The 22,920-nt window shown below is 41.9% G+C and overlaps 1 non-coding gene across 1 annotated transcript; it reads right to left on the reverse strand.

Annotated features, from left to right (window-relative positions):
* Positions 1-1,380: 1,380 nt before the first annotated feature.
* LOC140736414 (U6atac minor spliceosomal RNA) lies at positions 1,381-1,503 on the reverse strand. The gene has a single exon (XR_012100948.1). It is a non-coding gene; the product is annotated as a U6atac minor spliceosomal RNA (small nuclear RNA).
* Between the last annotated feature and the right edge of the window lie 21,417 nt (positions 1,504-22,920).

Consider the following 22,920-nt stretch of genomic DNA (forward strand, 5'->3'; position numbering starts at 1 on the left):
ATTGGCACTCTACACGGTGCGACTGGGATGGTTTCTTGACAGTTGTCAATCACATCCATGGGTAGGACAAATCCGGTAATGTTCTAACTCTGAGTTCAGACTCTGATCCAGGCCATTGTCAAAGTCCACCATGTTACATCTGTAGATCCAACTACCAGATAAGTAGTGAACACTTCTTCCCAGGCTCTAGACCTGGACATAGGACAGTAGAGCTCAGGTATAGGCCCTTCGGCCCACAGTGTTGAGGCAAAGTAAATGAGAAAAAACAAAACACTAATCCCTCCTGCCCTCCAGAGAATCCAAAGAGTACAACTTCAGCCTTTGATGTTGGTATTGGTTTATTATTATGACAGGTACCGAGACAGAGCAAAAAGCTTGTCATGCAGATTAAATCATTACACAGTTCATTGAGGTTGTACAAGGGAAAGCAATAATAATACAGAATCAAGTGTAACAGCTGCAGAGAAAGTGAAGTGCAGGATCATATCAAGGTAGATCATGAGGTCAGGAGTCACTGTTATCATACTAGGGAGTCGTTTAATTGTCTTTCTACAGCCGGGTAGAAGGTGTTCTTGAGCTTGCTGGTATGTACTTTCAGGCTTTTGTATTTTCTGCCCGATGGGAGAGGGGAGAAGAGAGAATGTCTGGGATGGACAAGGTTGTTGATTACACTGGCTGCTTTACTGAGGCAGCAAGACATATAGACAGAGTCCATAAAGGGGAGGCTTGGTCCATGAGGTGCTGAATTGTGTCCACATCTCCCTGCAGACCAGTTGCCCTACCAAGCCACTATGTATCAGTAAAAATTGGTAATTGATCATTTTTGTAATGGTAGATCGTCAAGTAAGGGGGATGAGGAATGAAAGATCACATAATAAAATGGCAATGCAGAATTGAAATTACAAGCAAAGCAGCCGTGACCTTATAAAATGGAGGAGTAGCTCAAGAGATTGAGTGACCAACCCTTGCTCCTAACTTGTACACTTGTGCGTAATTACAAGCATCTTGATATCTGGCTGATACTGTCTTTATAGAGTCTTTGTAAACTTAGGGACCCCTAGTGTTGTCTGTATGAAGAAATAGAAACAGAAAAAGCAACTGCCACGTGTCAGGCAACATGTGTGGAGAGAGAAACAGGGTTTACATTTCAGGTCTATGGCCTTCTTTCAGAACTGACCTGCTGAGTCATAGAGAACTTCAGCACAGAAACAGGCCCTTCAGCCCATCTAGTCCATGCTGAACTATTATGCTTCCTAGTCCCATTAACCTGGACCCAGACCATAGTCCTCCATACAACCCCCATCCATGTACCTAACCAAATTTCTTTTAAATACTGAAATCGAACCTGCATACACCACTTCCACTAGCAGCACATTCCACACAAAATCAAAGATGCACCTAAGTAGATGGCAATGCCTTGATCATTTATATGTTACGAGACCACTAGGCCCCCTGCCATCCTTATCAATGGAAGTACTAACTCTCTCTCCTTTCATACAACACTATTTCCAGCATTTTAGATGTTTGTTTCAGATTTCCTGCATCTGCATTCTTTTGATTACTGATGGAAGAGTCGGTTTGTAATAAATCTGAAGCATTGAAGCCCCCAGGTTTCTGAGCTGATGATCTTGGGGACTACAATTCAGGCTGTGGAGAAGCAAAATTTCAAAGTTCAAAATAAAATTATTATCATAGTATTTGTAGATCACCATATACTACCCAGAGTTCCATTTTCTTGCAGGCATTCCCAGTAGAGCAAAGAGATACAACATAATCAATGAAAAACCACACACGAAGACAAGCAACCACTGTGCAAAAGAAGACAAACTGTGCAAATACAAAAAGAAACAAATACTATGATTATACTACTACTATTAATAAACAACTGAATAGATAAACAGGTAAATAAATAAATACATAACTAATACTGCAAACATAAGTTATAAAGTTCATGAAAGTGAGTCCATAGGTTGCAGAACCAATTCAGTGTCGGGGTGAGTAAAGTTATCCACACTAGTTCAGGAGCCTGATGGCTGAAGGTTAATAACTGTTCCTGACCCAGGTGATAAGGGACCTAAGGCTCCTGTGCCTCCTTGCCGATGGCAACAGTGAGAGCAGAGCATGGCCTGGATCTTGATGATTGATGCTGCATTCTTATGGTAGTCGTAAATGCACACATTCACCATTTGAGAGAATAAGGAGGCTGGAATCTGGATCAATAAACCTTCTGGAGGAACTCAACAGGTTGAGCAGTGTCTGTGGGAGGAAAGGAATGCTTCAGGTCAAAACCCTACATTAAGTAACTGCCTGCTTCAATGAGATCCCACCACCAGCCACATCTACCCCTCTCTACACTAATCTGGCTTCCATAGGGACAGGTACCTCTGTGACTCCCTGGTCCATTCATCCCTTCTCAAGCAGCCCTCTGGCATTTTTCTCTGGATTCAGAGGATGTGTAGCACTTGTCCTTATACCTTCACTGTCATCACTATCCAGGGGCTTAAACAGCACTTCCAGGTGAGGCGATGTTTCATGTGCACCTGCTCCAACTGAAGATTCCCTCTGTAGGGTTTTGATCTTATTCATAGACACTTCCCATAGATGCTGCTCGACCTGCTGCCTTCCTCCAGCAGATTCTTTTTCTTTTTCAGTGTTCCTATCCTTTCATTGGCCTTTTGCCACAGTTTGCCAATTTTTGAGCTGTCTCCTGACTATTCTTCACCTCCTCTTTAATGAAACTTATTACAGAAAATAGTGAAGCAAGCATTTTCTTTGCATTGGGATCATTAAAAATTTGCAACGTGTTTCTGCATCACATGACAAGAAATGCTTTTTCTGGATGAATGGGATTTACTGGAAAATAATTAGGACGTGGTGAGTGCTGGAGGTTTGGAGCTCTCGAAGTCGCATATGGTCAAATGATTAAATGGAAAACTGAAATTGATAGATAATTCTTAACCAAAGGTATAAAGGCCAGCTGAAAAGGGCAGGATACCCATTTATTAAGCCATGACATTGAATAGCAAACCTGCTCTGCGAAAATCCCTACGTCATGAGTTGGTAGACCTTTGATTTTGGGAATTGGAGTGTATTCCATTCAACTTGATGGGACCGTATCTCAAGTTTTTTTCTGTTGTTAGGGTGACACAGGGGCACAAGTAGTAGTGCAGCTCCCTCAAGTCACCTGAGATCAGGTTCAATCCTGACTCTGGTGCTTTCTATGTGGAGTTTGCACATTCTTCCTATAACCACATGTGTTTCCTCAGGGTGCTCCAGTTTCCCCCAAAATCCTAAAGTTGTGCAAGTTGACTTGCCGCTGTAAATTCCTGTTAGTGTCTAGGTGAGTGATAGAACCTGGGGGAGTTCAGGAGAAGCAACACACACAAAATGCTAGAGAAACTCAGCAGGTCAGGTGGCAACTATGGAAATGAGAAACAGTCCACGTTTCGGGCCAAGACCCTTCTTCAGGAAATAGTTCATGAAAGTGTGGTAAGAATGAAAAAAAGGATTAAGGTAGATAGTCAGCACAGACTCAATGAGCCAAAAGACTCGTTTCCATATTGCATCTCTCTATGATGATGCCTTTAATATTTTATGAGTGAGGTGTCCTACAAATCTCTTCTGTTGCTAGTCCCCTTGATGAGAAGAGACTGATTCCTCCGGTTTTAATCAGATTCTGCAAGAATAAGCCAAACACTTATTGATGAATGAGTGAGAAAGGCCACGGAGTGAGGTTGGGTGGTTATCACCTTCAGTCATCCTTTCAAATGATCTCCAATCATGAGGAAACTCCCTGACAGTTTTATCCAAGGAAAACGACCCTACAGCACTCTGCCACATTAGCACTATAATCAGCTGAATTCCCCACCTCTCTACAAAAGTAGCTTTTATTTCTGAGGGAGCCCTAGTGCAGAGGAACACCTCAAGGTAATTTCACAGAATAAAAGAATGAGGTATTAGTATGTATGGCCAACACCTCTATTAAGAAGGTGCGCTTTATACAGCTGCTGAAAGCTGAGCACAGATGAAAAGTGACGAAGTTTGCAGAGGGTAATTGAGGAAGTGGCTTTCAGTCAGGGTGTGTGAGGGGCATTTTTCACAATCCAGACAACTATAGTGGCACCAACAGGCTCTACAAAGGCTCAGGACTGACTCTAAGCAGTCCAAATTCAAACAGCTGAGAGACAGCGGTTCCTGGGTTCCAAAACAGTGAAGATATCCTTGAATTTGTGCCTCTGAGCTCTGTTGCCGAACTTGAGGGGAACAAGGAGATGGGACGGTCAGTGCTGTTTATGTGGCTTCCAGTGGCTTGAAAGCTTATCTAGAGTCTCAGCGTACTGCAACAGGAAGCACAGGGCTGTGGGACAGCTAGAAACCATCTCCTCTCCTGAGAGATATATTGTAGTAGTCTTTGGACACAGATTAGATGATCCAGGCAGACATTCCTTTAGCGGTTAGCACAATGCTCTACAACAGCTAGCTGTAAGATCAGGGTTCAATTCCCACTGCTGTCTGTAAGGAGTTTGTATGCTTCCTCCACACTCTGGTTTCTTCCTGCATTCCAAAGACGTAAGCTTCGGGTTGAAGAGTTGTAGGCATGCTATTTTGGCGCTGGAAGTGTGGCAACGCTTGTGGGCCTCCCAGCACAACCTTTGCTGATTTGATTTGATGCAAAACAGCACCTTTCACTGTAAGTTTTGATGTTCAAGTGACACATAAAGGTAATATTTTATGATAAACCAGAATATATATCCTTTGAGAGCATAGACCCAGTTCCTAGACAGAGTGAAGCCCACTGCTGCCACTTTTTAGATAGTGCTGTACATACCACGATAGGTCACATTTGCAAGATTTGAACTAGGCCAATGTTTGGAGTTTCTGACCAGGCCCCATATCCCTTTCCATCAGAATCCATGGAGAAGCAAAAGAATATCCACTCCCTGGGTCAACCACACCTTTGGTGTGAGACCAGGGCTCTGGTTGACCAAGATCCCTTTCAACAGACACCCAGTATTCCACCAAGAACAGTGGCAGCTTTCCAGCACCACTGAATTTAGCTCAAATACACTGGAAAATGGCCATGAAGGGTGTAATGGATACCACAACTAAATCAACAGCTACACTCAGAGGTCATGAGGCAAGGATGGAAAATCGTAAGCTGGATTTTTTTTTGTCAGTGTAGTAAGAGGGCAATCGCAGAGGCAGAAAGGTTTTAGATGATACCCTTTCCCTAGTATGGTATGGCCCACTTGTCCCAGGAACTGATATGTATATCCTCTGTGATGGAGATGCTAGCTAATGAGATGACCATAGCTCTCAAGCACACAGAGGACACATAGGTCCAAGAGCTGGCCAAAATGATGTCCCTTCGAATGGTGGCTTTGCAGAATCTGAGGGCCTTAGATTACTTGTTTGCAGGGAAAGGTAGCACTTGTGCTTTTATTGGTCAACAGTGCTGCACTTACATTCCCGATGAATCGGGGAACATCCGAATCACTGGCTGATCACATCCAGGATTGGGTAGATGAAATCCAGTTCCATTAACATTCCACTCCGGGGGAAGATGGTGGCTTTGTGGGGTGTTGGAAGACTAGTGGATGACTGTAGTACTCTGGGTAGCAACTGTTGGGCTTATAATACTGGGGGGAGGGGCAGGTGGTACTTTTGCATTTTGTATGTAGCTTATTGGGGCATTTGCAGGGATTAAATTAATCTGAGGTTGTTGTGTTTTTGATGTTGTATTCAGAAAACCTGTAACAATAGGCAGAAGAACACCTAAACTGATGGAAGTTCCCTGACTTCTACATTTGGGGGAAAATTCCGAATGATCTTTATTAGTGATTCAGTACATTTCCACAGGGTGTCTTGTAGTCTGTTCCATGTATACCATTGAAAACCAGCAAACTAATGAAAATTACGGGTATTTCTGAACTAATCTTACTGCAAAATATTCTGTGAATGTTATGTTTTGCTGTGACTATTATAAGTTATAAATAGTACACTGAGCCTTAATTATTGTTTAATACCAAATCCTGCCTAAAAATTAAGTTTAAGGATTCTCTCAAATAAATTAACCAATATTTAATTAACTTCTACAGTATTATAATTAATTCTTAAAATATTATTTATGATGTTCCAGCTTCTGTCCTAATCTTGTATGTATAATCCAATTAATATTTATCAATGTGCAATTTTTTTCCGAGTGTGACTGCTCAGCCAGCTGATTGGTGTTACTGTTGCTCAGCGCGTTAGCGTTCCATTTGGTCAGACTGATACCAAACAGAAAATGACACAACATCGAGGGCAGAGGGGACCTCGGCTGCAATAGGGGTCATTCACACACAGTGGAAAGTACTTGGTCCAACTTGATTCACCACACCGACCATAGCTTCTGTCTGTACACTCTTAGCTGTATCGGATGCAGAATTGAACTAACTCCCCATCTTAGAAGATTTATCAAAGGATTTCCTGGTGGCCAAAGATCTTAAGTCCAGTCCCCACTCCCATTCCAACATGTTGACCCATAACTTCCTCTACTGCCAGGCTGAGGCCAAGCTCAGGTTGGAGGAGCAACACCACATATTTGTATTGGTAGTCTCCAACCTGATGGCATTAACATCAATTTCTCTAACTTCTGGTCATTTTTCCTCCTCTCCTTTTCCTCTTCTTCTAACCCCCACTCTGGTTCCCCTCTCCTTTTCTCCTCGCATGCCTATCTCATCCTCCTGGTGCCCCTCCTCCTTCCCATTCTTCCATGGTCCACTCTCCTCTCCTGTCAGATTCCTTCTTCTTTAATCCTTTACCATTTCCACCTATCATCTCCCTGGTCTTACTTTCTCCCCTATCCACCTGGCTTCCCTATCTCTTTGTAGCTCGTACACCTTCCCTTTCCCCACCTTCTTATTCTGAATTCTTCCCCTTCATTTCCTATCTTGAGGAAGGGTCTTGGATCAAAATGTCAACTGTTTATTCATTTTTCATAGATGCTGCCTGACCTGCTGAGTTCCTCCAGTATCTTATGTGGGTTGCTCTGGATTTCCAGCATTTGCAGCATCTCTTGTGTTTGAGATCTATCACCTCCCAACTTCTGGCACCATTCCCACTCTCTCCTCCCCCATCTCTCTATCACACAGATTCATCTATCAATGGTTCAATGGTTCAATTTAATGTCAGAAATGTATGCCAAAAACAATCTGAAATTCTTACTCTTCGCAGACATCCATGAAACAAAGAGGAAAAAACCCAAAGAACAAATGACAGAAAAACATTAGTACCCCAAAGCCCCCTCCCCCCTCCGATGTACAAGCAGCAAAAAAGCTTCAACGTTCCCTCTCCCCCTCCCCCAACTTGTTCCCGCAAAAAGCATCAGCCCCCCCCCATCATAATCCACCAAGCAAAGACTGTGGTCTACTGTTCATCCCAAAGCCTTGACATTTCAACTAGCCCTTTCTCTCACTATCACCTGCTACCGCACCCATTCCTGCCATTCATTTATACTGGTTGTCTCTCCTCCATCTTTCAGTCCAGCTGAAGGACTTTGATCCGAAATGTTGACTGTTCATTTCTCTCCATAGGTGCTGCCTGATCTGCTGAGTTCCTCCAGCATTTTGCGTGTTACTTCATTTATGAACGTTGGATGTGAGGCATTATTGAATTGAATTGACTTTATTTCTTACATCCTTCACATATGTGAGGAGTAAAAACCTTTACGTTACGTCTCCGTCTGAATGTGCAATGTAATATTTGAAATGAATAGTACGTACAGTAAGATATACAACTCAACAGTCAATATAGTTTAGAAATACACTGTGTCACTGTGAATTAATCAGTCTAATGGCCTGGTGGAAGAAGCTGTCCCGGAGCCTGTTTGTCCTGGCTTTTATGCTGAGGTACCATTTTCGGGATGGTAGCAGTTAGAACAGTTTGTGGTTGGGGTGACTCAGGTCCCCAATGATCCTTTGGGCCCATTTTACATGCCTGTTGCTGTAAATGTTCTGAATAGTGGGAAGTTCACATCCACAGGTGCACTGGGCTGACTGCACTACTCTCTGCCGAGCTTTACGATTGAGGAAGATACAATTCCCACACCAGGCAATGTGCTGTCAATTGTGTCCCTGTAGAAAGTCCTTAGGAATTGGGGACTCATGCCGTATTTCTTCAACTGTCTGAGGTGAAAGAGGCGCTGTTGTGCTTTTTTCACCACACAGCCAGTATGTACAGATGACGTGAAATCCTCGGTGATGTGAGTACCATGCAACTTAAAGCTATTTACCCTCTCAACCCCAGATCCATTGATATCAACAGGGGTGAGCCCATCTCCGTGCCTCCTGTAGTTCACAACCAGCTCCTTTGTTTTTGCGATGTTGAGGGAGAGGTTGTTTTCTTGACACCACTGTGTCAGGTGATGACTTATTCTCTGTAGGCTGCCTCATTATTATTTGAGATAAGGCCAATCAATGTAGTATCATCTGCAAATTTAATTGGCATACTGGAACTGTGGGTGGCAGCACAGTCGTGGGTGTACAGTGAGTAATGGAGAGGGCTTAGGACACAGCCCTAAGCCACAGCCTTAGGACATGAGGCCAAGGTTGTGAATTGGCCTCAAGCAATAACATAGAGGACCCATCCGCAGAGAACCTGCCAGCCTATGATAGGAGAAAGGTCTTCTTTCAGTGCTGCAAGACATTCCTAGCAGTGTTGAAAAGTATTTCAAAACTGGTAATATTTCTGTAAGTAATTTTAAATTATTAAAGGTTGTTTGAAAATGAAAGAGCATCTAAACTAAGACTGGTTACATCACAGCTTGGTATGGAGGCCCAGATTCACGGACTCCCAGGAGGCTGCAGTGGTTTGTAGATTCAGCCAGTTCCATGACAGCACAAGCTTCCCCATCATCAAGGAGGCGGTGCCTTAAGAAAGATCCTCACCACCCGGGACATGTCTTCTTCTCATTACAACCATCGGGGAGAGGGTACAGGATTCTAAAGACCTACAATGACTTAGAAACAGCTTCTTCCTCTCCACCATTATATTTCTGGATGGATAGTTCTGGTCCATGAACCAACGAACATCACCTTGTGTTAACTTATTTTGAACTACTTAATTAATGTTTGTAATTCATAGTAAATTTTATGCCTTTGCACTGTGTTGCCGCCTCAAAACAACTTACACGTTATCAAAGTCAGTGATAATAAATCTGTTTCTTATTCTGATTCTGAACTACAGAATTCTTAGGACTTCCAAAACAAAGTAAAAGCATTGCTATTACCCTTCTACAGGAAGTGGTCAAGGTGGGTCTAACTGCAGTATTTAAGAGGCATTTGGATAAGCACATGGAGGGGAAGGGTTGGGAGTCTAATAGGTAACTGGGGTTAGCAGAGACAAATCTGTGGCCAGTATGGATCAGTTGGGCTGAAGGGCCTGTTTCTGTGTTGTATTACTCTATGATTCCCTGACTTACCTTTAGGGCATTTAAATGAAAAGAGACCTGGTTTCTGTACATCTGACTGCCATGATGGTAGAAGTGGTTACTCCAGCGTACTGCTGGGAATTCCAGATACCACCCAGCCTTTCTGTCGGACCCCATGCCGAGGTGCAAGTCAGAAGAACCTTGTGAGAGATGAACGAGTGTTTGACACTCAGCAGGCAGGTACAACTATGGTATTTAAAAGACATTTGAATAGTGATATGGACTGGAGAACTTCAGAGTCATTTCCACTTTAGTTTGATAATGTATAATACTTCAGTTCAGTAAATAACTTCCATTATTTTTAATATATCTTCAACAGTTTCAAGATGCCTTTGTCATTTATATCTGTGTTTCATATGAGGAGTCAGAATATTAATGCTGCTAAAAAGGCATTTCCTTATACTCAGTGATCTTGTCAGTTCTTTTAATGGCACCATTACCAAACGAGTCTCCAGCTTAGATGTTTCAGAGAGTTATGGACCAAATGCAGGAAAGTAGCACTAACTCATAAACACAAGAGGTTCTGCAGATGCTGGAAGCCTAGAGTAACGCACAGAAAATAATGGAGGAACACAACAGGTCAGGCAGCATCTACGGAGAGGAATAATAAGCCAACTTTTCCTCTCCATAGATGCTACCTGACCTGCTGAGTTCCTTCAGCCTTGTGTGTGGGAAAATTTCATTTTGGTAACATGGACAGCACAGAGGAGTTGGGCTGAAAGTCCTGTTTTGGTGCTATATAGATAGCTCTGTGATTCTTCATTTAAACTTAAAGCAGGTCCCCGTACATCCAAGATTTATGTATCTGGAAGCAGCTGAAAGCCAGCAGTATCCTTCAGGACCTTGAGCCACAGTCAGCAGATCCAGCTTGGTCTGGAGACACGTTTGGTAACAGTACATTAAAATAACTGATAGGATCACTGAATATAACTGGCGAAAGGAAATGTATTTTTTAGCGGCATTAATATTCTAACTCTTGATATGAAGCAAATGGATACTGTAAATGACAAAGTCACTTTGAGACTGTTGCAGTTATATTAAAAATAATGGAGGTTATTTACCAAGCTGAAGCATTGCGTTACCATGCTAAAATGAGAATGACTTTCTGTGTTTTATTCACTGTTCTACAACATGAAACATTTGCACATTTACTGGTCTAATAGATTTTATTTAAGCAGTAGTTCTAATCAGATAGTGCGCTATAGATTTTAATTATTACTCGCTGAATATGTAAAGTCTTTTTTCAATTAAGGAAGTCAATGTTTTTCGAAAGGAAATATAAGGATGAGTAAATAAGTTTGGCTCAGAAGGTTGTGTTTAAATTATCCTGAGTCTTGTGTTTTGGTTCAAAGTATAATAAAGTACAGAATACCGCAATTGAATTATTTATTACGTTAATATTAAAGATTCGTTTTTGCAATAATTTAAGCTATAGTCATGTACCTGAAAGCCCAGATTTAGAATGAACAGAGAACATAAAACTTCACAGCACATAGGCCCACAACGTTGTGCTGACCTCTTAACCTTCTCTAAGATGAATTGACCCCTTTCCTCCTACATAACCCTCCATTTTTTGATCATCCATATGCCTATCTAAGAGTTTCTTGAACGTCCCTAACGTATCTGCCTCTACCACAACCCTTAGCAGGATGTTCATCACAGTCACCACTCTCTATGTAATGACCTTACCTCTCACTTCCCCCAGACTTTCCTCCAATCATCTTAAAATTATAGTCTCCGCTGTTCCACTCTATCTATGCCTCTTATCATCTCGTACACCTCTATCAAGTCACCCCTCGTCCGCCTTTGCTCCAAAGAGAAAAGCTCCACCTATCTTCGTAAGGTACTTCAAATCCTCTTCAGATCAAAGATTTAGTTCAAACTGAATTGAACAAAATAGACTTCTAAAAATTGGTTGAAAAATTGCCATAAGATTAAATCTTTAATATCAGGGTGATTGGACTATGACTCAGTTCTCACGATTACAAAAGCAGTTTTGCCCTAATAGTAGAGGTGAAGTTTTCCATTCTCAATGACGTGTGTGATAGAGGTGCTCTTCGAAAGGTGTGCAACTACACTCAGTGGCCACTTTATTAGGTAACATTTGAGCTACTGTTACCTTCCTGTCAGCTTGAACCAGTCTGGCCATTCTCCTCTGACCCCTCTGATTAACAAGGAGATATCACCCACAGAGCTACTACGTGCTGGATGTTTATTCTTTTTTTTTGTACCATTCTCTGAGAGAATGCGTTGGCTCCTATCAAACTCTAGAGACTGTTGTGTGTAAAAATCCCAGAAGATACTCAAACCTTCCTGACTCGCACCAATAATCATTCTGCAGTCAAAGTCATTTATTTCTTCTACATTCTGATGTTTGGTTGGAACAACAACCAAATCTCTTGACCATATCTGCATGCTTTTATGCATTGAGTTGCTGCCACATGATTGGTTGATTAGGTATTTGCATTAACAAGCAGGTATATATGGGTACCTAACAAAGTGGACACTGAGTGTATAGCTATGGTTTACGCTTAACTCACAATATTGTGTGATGACACAGGAAGTGAATGGCCTAGGATTCACTTTCTCTGAACTTTTCCTGACGGCTGGGCAAGTTGACAAGTTTAAAAAAACCTGCTGTATAAGAAGTTACCAGTTGTATTGGTTTATTCCGCTGGACTTTGACCTCTATGGTCAAGATCCAGGTGCAACAGCTTCTCCACGTTAGTCTTGTTCATGCACAGGTTTTGTACAACTCTTCAACTATAACGTCACTGAACCTGATGGTCAACTTATAACACTTGGGAGTCATGTTCATAAACAACTGATTAGTGCCAACTTGGGATGCTACAGAGTACTGTACAAAAGCCTTAGGCACATTTATATAGCTAGGCTGCCTAAGTCTTTTTGCATCATACTGTATTTGCCAATGTGAAGTGGAGAATGAGTTTGCAAATCTGGTGAGAATAAAGGGTGTTGGGAATGGCAAGGGTGGATCAATGCATGAGGGGTTGGGGATAGGTGGCAGAGGAGTGCCAGGGATGCAGGCACACCCACCTCCTGAGATACCAGGTAAGGATATTTGATCACAAACAGTTGGCTTATTGATTCTTACATGATGTCTCTCTGGTGTTTCCCACTCCGTCCCCTTTTCCCACCATGATTCCCCTCTCCCTGTCCCCTTCCCACTTTCAGTCCATAATAGAGACCCATATCAGAATCAGGTTTATCACTCACATATGTCATGAAATATGTTTTTTTTTGCAACAGCAGTACAATGCAAAGTTACTATAGTACTGTGCAGAACTATTAGGCACCCTAACTATATATGTGCCTAAGACCTTTGTAATGTACCGTACATTAGGGAGGATGTCAACAGTCTTGGAACAGGTGCAGACGAATTTAACCAGTATAGTTGAAAGGATTGGAGTCAATGTGAAGAGATGGCAGGAACTATGATCGAATTCCTTGGTGCAGTACTGTAAGACTAGATGTATCAACATGATGAGATGCTACAATTGAGATTGAGGTACAAAATTCAAAGTAAATTTATTATCAACGTTAGTATATATCAATATATACCACCTGAGGATTCATTTGCCTGTAGACATTCACAGAAAAACAAGGAAATACAACACAATCAATGAAAATCCACATTTAATTACATTGGTTTATTGTCATATAGATCAAGGTGCAATGAAATGTGAAGTTCCCAGAGTAGATAGAGAGAAACAATTGGCACTGTCAGTCTGGTCAGTAACATTTGGGCTCAGGTCACTGTGATATCTTGGGATGCGCTAATATTCAGCTCTATGAATTTACACTACCTGAGAGTACAGTGAAATCAGATGCAATGGTAACTTTCAAAAGAGTAGTAGAATAACAGGTTGAAAGAAAAATTATTTCAAGGTTAATGGAAAAAGAATAGACGAGTAACATAAACTGGATTCCAGTTTCAAAAAGCTAGCACAGGCACAAAGGGTTGAATGAACTGTAAGCAATTCATTTGTTATATGCCAGGTCATATGACATGGATGATCATCATCTTTCCATGACCATGATTGTTCTTGGCAAATTTTTCTACAGAAGTAGTTTGCTATTGCCTTTTTCTGGCAGTGTGTCTACAAGACAGATAACCCAAGCCACTATCAGTAGTCTTCAGAGATTGTCTGCCTGGCGTCAGTGGTCACATAACCAGGACTTGTGATATGCACTGGCTGGTCATACGACCATCCTCCACCTGCTCCCATGGCTTTGCATGACCCTGATCAGGGGTTGGGGGTGGGGTCATTGTCAGAACTTTGGTGCCTGCAGGTGTGCTTGAAGGAATGTAAGAGTAATCTTTACTCAGATTCCCCACAAGAAGATATGAATTGCTCACTTAAATTTGAGTTTATTAAAACCAATAAATCCAGAAATCCTGACAAGAGTACTGATGGGCAGTAAGCTGAGGGAAGGCTTAATCTTGTGGAAAATGTGATAAACTACCCTCTGAGTATTCTGGGTGTGTGTATTAATTTGTAGATATGTCAGACGTTGTAAGGCAACAATATGTGAGGTCTTATATTTAAGTAGAAATCACGCATTTATGCTAAAGTGGAAAGAACAAAAAAAGCAATTTGTGGCCCAGTTGGAGAGATATTACTTCTTCCTTCAATTTAAAGTTAAACAACACTGTCATGCCATTATATATCAGAGTAAAGTCAGAGCTTCAATGCTGCAGTATCTATTGTTTTCACTTCGAAGGCTGGTTGCTCTGTGGAAGAAATATCTTCCTGCACAAAATAATTTAGTTGCACACACCAGGATGCTATAAACCTTTGCTGTAATTTTTTGGGTGAGGATCTTCAGCTGAGAAGCAGCTACCTTCCTCGTGATAAGAATAGCAGCAGTGATTATGCCTGTATTTTCTATTGGTGAAGCTGTTGTCTCTGGAGGGCCCAGAGTAGTGGAACTTGGATGCAAGCCCGTGCTGGCAACACAGAATAGTAATGAATCTTTCAGCTTTCATCATCTTTCTGAGGTAAATGGGACAGAGGGCTGGCTGACTGGCAGGAGGCAAAGAGCGTGAATAAGGGAGCCTTTTCTGGTTGGCTGCTGGTAACTAGTGATGTCCCACAGGGGTTGTTGTAGGGACTGCTTCTTTTCATTTTATAGGTCAATAATCTGAATGACAGAATTTGTGGCCAAGTTTGTGAACAACACAGATAGGTGGAGGGGCAGGTAGTGTTGAGGAAGAAGGGATTCTGCAGAAAGACTTGAACAGGTAGATGGGGTTGGAAAGAGAACTTTTGGCACATTGGCCTTCATAAGATCATAAGACCATAAGACATAGGATCTGAATTAGACCATTCAGCCCATTGAGTCTGCTCTGTCATTCCATCATGGCTGATCCCAGATCCCGCTCAACCCCATATACCTGCTTTCTCACCATATCCTTCAATGCCCTTACCAATCAGGAAATGATGAACATCTGCCTTAAATATACACACAGACTTGGCCTCCACCACAGTCTGTGACAGAGCATTCCACAGATTTACTACTCTCTGGCTAAAAAATTCCTCCTTACCTCTGTTCTAAAGGGTCACCCAATAATGTTGGAGCAGTGCCCTCTAGTTCTGGATACCCCCACCCTATCTAGTCCTTTCAACATTTGATAGGTTTAAATGAGATCCCCTGCATTCTTCTAAATTCCAGTGAATACATGCCCAATGCTGCCAAACGCTCCACATTTGTTAACCCCTTCACCCCTGGAATCATTTTTGTGAACCTTCAGCCATCATAAATCAATATATTGAGTACAGGAGTTGGGATGTTATGTTGAAATTGTATGAGGCTTTAGTGAGGCCTAACTTGGAGTATTGTGTGCATTTCTAGTGACCTAACTACAGGAAAGATGTAAATAAGATTGAAAGAGTACAGAGAAAATTTACGAGGACGTTGCTAGGGCTTGAGGACCTAAGTTATAGGGAAAGTTTAAATAGGTTAGGACTTTATTCCCTGGAGTGTAGGAGAATGAGGGGAAATCTAATGGAGAAATATACTGCAAAATTATGAATGAGGTCGCATGACACTAGAACTAAAGGTCATGGGTTAAGGGTGAAAGGTGAAATATCTAAGTAGAAAATGAGGGGGATCTCCATCATTCAGAAGTTGGTGAGGGCATGGAACAAACTGCCAGTGGAATTGGTGGAAGCAGGTTTGATTTCAACATTTATGACAAGGTTGGATAAGTACTAAGATGGAAGGGGTATGGAGGGCTGTGCATAAGGTGCAGATTGATCGGACTCAGGAGAATAATAGCTTAGCATGAGAAGGATGGGCCGAAGGACCTGTTTCTGTGCAGTAATGCTCCATGACTCCATGGCTCTATGACAATTTGAGAGGAGTAGAGCTGGAAATTTGCTGATACTTCGTTGTGCTGGATCTAAATCCCTGAACTTACTCTCCAATGATACAGGGAAGATTCCACTAAATCAATTTAAGAAGAGTGTAAACCCATGCCCCTCTGAATCAGTAAGGAATCCCACCAGTGAGCTCAGACTGACATTTGCAGTATGATCTGGGTTGTACCCATTCTGACTGGCATTTGATTTAATTGTCCAAGTTATTACATTCTTTTTTCTTTTTTATCCATTATGCCGCTGGTGTTTAGGACTGCAATGAAGGGCACCATCTCTGCAGGCGTTCATGGCTTCCTTCATTGTGTCAGTTGTTATGAGTGATGAACAGACCTGATGGACAATGGGGTACAGAGTTAACCATTACCCCCCTGAGAAACACGAACTATTACTGTTGCTATGCTGACCATGAGAGAGAGATAAAGCCCAGGCAAGAACATTTGCTACAGATAAGAGGGGGAGAGAGACTGTTGATGATAGTGTATTATGACGTCTGCAAGGGTTATTTCTCTTCTACTATTTTGCTCATAAACATTCCTCAGTGGACTGAAGGAGTGGCCTTATTTGATGGACACGGTCATTCAGGAGTGATGGATAGCTGGGTCCCCGTTAGTAGGGATAAAAAGACAGGTCTGGAGAGACACCCTCCAGACACGCCAGTGGACAGTGATTGAGTGTTGGAACCCACAAGAAAGGTGGGGGCTTCAGAGACCAAACCAGGAGGTCGGTCAGTAAAGCTCACAGTGTTAAAGCAGGGCCGGTGGGGACTTGTGTGTGTGTCCACTCATGCCAGAGTGACGAGTCCACCACAGAAGAATGGTCTAGCAGAAGGATGGAGAGGTCATAACTGAATGACCACACCGATACGATGGATTAAGAAAGCACAGGAAGGTATGCCTGACTGTAGCTGTTACATCTCGCTCACTCTCTCTCTCTCTCCAACGATTACAATACAACAACTATAACTACATCAGCACTCATGAACTGAACTGAACTTTATACTTTTCTATGACAATTTATTTACCCCTAGACATCGATAGAGCTTGCTTATTATTATTATTCCTACACTTTTAGGTTTATTACTGCTAACTTGTTTTATATGTATATTTGGATTATTGATATGGTTTTTGCTTATTTTTTATTAATAAACACCTTTAATATAGTACCACCAGACTCCAACGAATTCTTCTTTCACTGCTGGTTAGACACCCAGTTACAGGGTACATAACAAATTGGGGGCTCGTCCAGGATTTTATTATCAAATTAGGGGGTCAGTGAATCGGGATAAAAGTCACTTATCTGATCTGGTTGTGAGATTAACCAGAGGGGAAACCAGCAGAGATTGACACTGTCAAATTTTTAAAAGACCCGACTGCAGGGGCATTAGAGGTTGCCAGGAAGGCTGAATTGGTGAATGTTGTGAAACGATTAGAGCTCCCAGAGGTGAAATCATCGATGAGAAAGGTGGATATACAGAGAGAAATAGCTATGTATTATGTATCCAAGGGTGCGTTCACACCAGATGTATTGGACCTGTTCCCTCAGAGGAAACCAGCCGAGGGGGAGGTTCAGTTAGAGATAGAAAAATTAAAGTTGGCAGAGAAAGCCCACCAGCTAAGGCAGAGAATAAGCCGGGAGCTAGTGGAAAAGGTGGGGAGGAGGAAAAGCAGGCTGGCAGGAATGTTCCTAGCTTTACCTGTTATAATTGTGGGAAAGCTGGTCATATAGCATCTAAGTGCTTTGCTCCGAAGAAGGAGACAGGAAAAGGGACGGAGGCCCTTTGCACAGGATATTTGCCCTTTGCACAGGATATTTTTGAAATGTGACCTGGTATCTGGACCAGTCGAAATAGGGGTGAGGTCGAAATTACCGATGGACGGAGTGGATGTCCTACTTGGTAATGATCTGGCAGGTGGTGATGTGTGTTCAGCAGTGAAACTGACAAGCAAGCCTGTGAGTGCTGAGGACCTGCCCATAGATTTCAAGATCTATCCCGCATGCGCAATCATTCGCAGCATGCCTAGAAAGGCGGCTGAGAAAGGAGCCAGTTAAATGAGTTCAATGTTGATTTGGCGGAGACGTTTTTACTGACCCTGTACCAAGAGGGGTTAGAGGGTGGTAAAACCGAGGATAGTGGATCTAAAGAGAGTAAGGAAGAGGAGGTAGATCCACCCTTAGTCAGGAGGGAATTTATAGAGGCACAGAGTAAAGATAAGAAACAGATATGGCAGTTAGAAGGTCCAGAGTTGGACACGGATAATCTGTCTGGCTTGACAGAGCAGTTTGCAGTTGAAGAATTTAAATGTGTTCCTGATAATGATGTAAGGGCTGTCCTAGATGAAAAGGATGCCGCTACCTTGAGGGAGTCTGCTGGGTTAGCAGACGAGGTTGTTGCAACCCGCAAGGTTCAGTTTACTCCAAAGGGGAGTTGCCCAGAGAGTAACTGGGAGGATCTGGGGAACTTAGAATTTGAAAAGGGGACTGGTATTGAAAGCCTAGAAGAGGTAGATGTCCCGTTTGCGTGTGTTCAGGGTGTGAAGGGTGTGGATGCACAGGGTACTGAACCTAGTATTGAAACTCAGGAAAAGTCTGAGGTATCTGATTTAGTTGAAAAGGAATGCAGTCCTTTTGGGTCAGATGGACTTGGTTTAGTGAAGAAAGGGTTAACCTTGGTACCAGTGGAAAGTGAGAATTCTCAGTTGTTTGTGTTAGAAGGTGTGTTAAAAGTTAATGATGAGATGAAAACTGGTGATGTGAATATTATTGAAGGAGAAGGGAAAGGTGTTGTTCCTAAATTGAATAAAGAAAATTTAAAGTCTGAATTGGTTTTAGAAGGATTGACAATAGGGAAGGGACCATTAACTGAACAATGGCTTGTTAACAAGGTGCCTGTGAATCAATTACAGTTTGTTTGGAAATTCAAAGATAAACAACTTGCTGATGTTATTCAAGTATGTGATTTGGAGAGGCAGAATTTGAAATGTTGTTTTGACCAAGAGGGATCATCTGCCGCTGTTAAACTGAAAACAAATAGAATGAGAGATCCTGAAGATAAAATTAATGACTTGCTTAAAATTAACAAATTGTGTGGAAGTTCAGCAAATGGGCTTAGTTTGGAAAGCATTGGTGATAAGATAACTCCTGTGAAGGGAGTCTGTGAAGGCCTATTCCACACTGGTGAGCAAGCTAACCACGTGAGAGTTAAGTGGAAAAGGGACAAAGGTTGACCAAATGCCACTTTGAATAACAGGATCTGGTTTTGAGGGAATTTGACAAAGCATGTGAAAGATAAAAACACCATGAAAGATTGACTGTTTGAATGTTTTTAAAAGTAAAATAGAGATTAGTATTTGCACAAACTTTTATAATGTACCACAGTATAATCACACATGTATTGGTTCACACTTTGTAATAGACACCTAAGCTAAGAACACAACCCTTTAGTATTTTTTTTTGCTAACATGAAAAGTAAAAAAATAGGCGGTTATTAAATTGGAGTCTGTTGTTACAGGAATTTGATATTAAAATACAACATGTAAAGGGGAGTGACAATGTAATTGCTGATTGTTTATCTAGATGTTAATTTGAACGTGTATCTCTATTATTCTTGTAGTTAAGACAACTACTGTATTTTGTTAAACTCTGTAATTCAATCATGTGCTTCATTAGTTAATTTTCCCCCTGGTGAAAATTCCCAGAAGGATGGGGGTGTTATGAGTGATGAACAGACCTGATGGACAATGGGGTACAGAGTTAACCATTACCCCCCTGAGAAACACGAACTATTACTGTTGCTATGCTGACCATGAGAGAGAGATAAAGCCCAGGCAAGAACATTTGCTACAGATAAGAGGGGGAGAGAGACTGTTGATGTTACTGTATTATGACGTCTGCAAGGGTTATTTCTCTTCTACTATTTTGCTCATAAACATTCCTCAGTGGACTGAAGGAGTGGCCTTATTTGATGGACACAGTCATTCAGGAGTGATGGATAGCTGGGTCCCTGTTAGTAGGGATAAAAAGACAGGTCTGGAGAGACACCCTCCAGACACGCCAGTGGACACTGATTGAGTGTTGGAACCCACAAGAAAGGTGGGGGCTTCGGAGACCGAACCAGGAGGTCGGTCAGTAAAGCTCACAGTGTTAAAGCAGGGCCGATGGGGACTTGTGTGTGTGTCCACTCATGCCAGAGTGACGAGTCCACCACAGAAGAATGGTCTAGCAGAAGGATGGAGAGGTCATAACTGAATGACCACACCGATACGATGGATTAAGAAAGCAAAGGAAGGTATGCCTGACTGTAGCTGTTACATCTCGCTCACTCTCTCTCTCTCTCCAACGATTACAATACAACAACCATAACTACATCAGCACTCATGAACTGAACTGAACTTTATACTTTTCTATGACAATTTATTTACCCCTAGACATCGATAGAGCTTGCTTATTATTGCTTATTATTATTATTCCTACACTTTTAGGTTTATTACTGCTAACTTGTTTTATATGTATATTTGGATTATTGATATGGTTTTTGCTTATTTTTATTAATAAACACCTTTAGTATAGTACCACCAGACTCCAATGAATTCTTCTTTCTCTGCTGGTTAGACACCCAGTTACGGGGTACGTAATACAGTAGCTTCCTCTTGGTTTTCACTACTGTCAGTCATGTAAGTCCTGGGTGGAGACTCAGGAATACCATCACACTCATATGTAGAAGGATTCTTCATTGCTGTTTCTATAACAGCATTGTTTGACCAGTCAAGGTTGTTAGCCCTGAGCTGAACCCCCAAAACCTGGAGGACTGGTGGACCACTCTTAGTCTATCCTCTACCCTTTGACCTGTTTGGCATGGGCGACCCTACCAAGAGCGAAAGCACAAAACCCTGACTCTAGCCAACATAGCTCTCTGGGTCATTGAAGCACGTAAGCCTCCAAATCCAATGAGAAGGTTGTGGTCCTCTTGGAGGAAGTTGTTACATGCTTTCTGAAGAAACACTCCTCAATCAGGTAGTTTTCTCTTTTTCTTTGCTAACCTTGTTAGTATTTCAGCTCTTACATTCCAACAGTGCATGAGTTTGTACTGGGTAGCAGAGGATGATTTATACTGCACACTGAACTCAGCTTTTGACAAATCTTCCGATTCCAAAAAAACATTCTTTTTTCAATTGATGAATAGTTATATTTTGATCATCTGAATGATGTGTAGGATACAGTAATATGTGATCTAGATCCACTGGAGTTATCAAGCAATACTTTCTCAGTCACATCTACAGGTCTCATTCTATCATTAAGTACTTAATAATGGTAGATATCAGCATTTCTCTCAGCTAATGGAGTGTATTTTTGGCTCAATCCACCCACATTATCTCCTGATCGATTGTGCAATGCAAGGGCTGAATAGGAATTATGTATCGCAATATAAATTCAATCATGGCTCACTGACCCTAGAAAAATTGCAACTCTATCATGTTTTCTTGGCCTCTTTATTGATAACAAAAATCCATTTTTGTCCACATCTCTATCAAAAGGCTCATTAGCCTATTCAGCAATCATATAACAGGCTGGTTGGAGAGCCAAAGTTGTGTGCTCCATTCCAGAGCAACCATCATTAGCTATAATCTTTTAAAATTCTTCCATCTTCTCTCAAATATTTTGCACTTCAGGTCATACACTTGGTGTTCTATGAGCCCTTTGAGATTGCTTTTAGGGTCTCAGCATTTCCATATGAGGTCCAGTGTTGTAGTAAGTTTTGGGCATGTGATGTTGGTGCTGGAAGCTTGGTGAAACTTGTGCACTGCTGCCCAGCATGTATTTGGACTGCATTGGCCATTGACAGAAATGATGTATTTCAAAGGTTCAAAGGTCCAATTTAATGTCAGACAAATGTATACAATATCTTCTTCGTGAACATCCATGAAAACAGGGAACTGTCCCAAAGAATGAAACGTGAGAGTTAATTAAACGTGAGAACCCCAAAGTCCCCCGTCTGCACGTAAGTGGCAGCAAGCAACAAACGCCCCTCCCCTCACCAGCAAAAAAAGCGCCTCAGTGCCGTCACTGAGCCCAAGCGTTTGCTAAGCAGTAGCAAAGGCACAGACCAAAGTTACCCCAAAGGCTTCCCATTTCATCCGACATTCGACAAACCACAGGTTCTCTCTCTCCCTAATAAGGGAGAGGGAGGTGTCCCCCATTTTCACAGCAAGTGGGAAACATAACAACAACCCACTAGTTTACGATGTTAAAAGTCCGTTTCGTCACTTTTTTCGAGCTCTCTGTCCGAAGATTGCAAAGACCTCGGGTCTCCGGGCCCATAGCGAAAGATTTTCCGGCCTCTCTGACAGCACACGAGTCTCCTGCTGTGACACCGACCCTCGATCCACCTGTCTCCAGAGCCCTGAGATCTTAGGGTTCCAAACACGAGCGAGACTCTCAGGCGAACACTTGGCATGTCGAATAACGGCCAGTCGTGGAACCCGAGAATCGGTCCCATTCCCGCAAAGAACTGAAGCCTGTGTGTAACTCACTGTGTTTCGATGTTTTGATGTACATGCAACAATAAAGCTAATCTTTCTCTGAAGAAACTTTATTTTATAACACCACTATGAAGCATCTTGGGATATATAACTATGTTAAAAGAACTATGTGAATTACTATTGCTATTGTTGATGTTCACACAAACTACTCAGCTGTAACAGCAGCAGGGGATGAAGAAAAGCCTTGTCAGCAACATCCATGTCCTAATCACAAATACATTTTGGCCATTGTTTTTATATTTCTAAATAAACTCTGGGAGTTCTTCCACGATAACTGTGTCAAAAGGCAGACAGGAACCCTAGGGAATTATGGAATTTTATAGAAGCTATAAATTGAATTATGGTTATTACTTTAGCATTGGAAATATCTGCGTTGTATTTAGCTCAGGAGAGCTTAATCCTGTATGAACCGCCTCTTTTCTTTATCAGCAGCTTCCATGTTGACAGTAATTTCCACAGGTTCTCTTCAAGATGAAATTCACCTTGGCTGGATATTTCTTTGAATACAATT

The sequence above is a fragment of the Hemitrygon akajei genome, chromosome 11 (genome assembly GCF_048418815.1).
Source record: "Hemitrygon akajei chromosome 11, sHemAka1.3, whole genome shotgun sequence".
NCBI lineage: Eukaryota > Metazoa > Chordata > Chondrichthyes > Myliobatiformes > Dasyatidae > Hemitrygon > Hemitrygon akajei.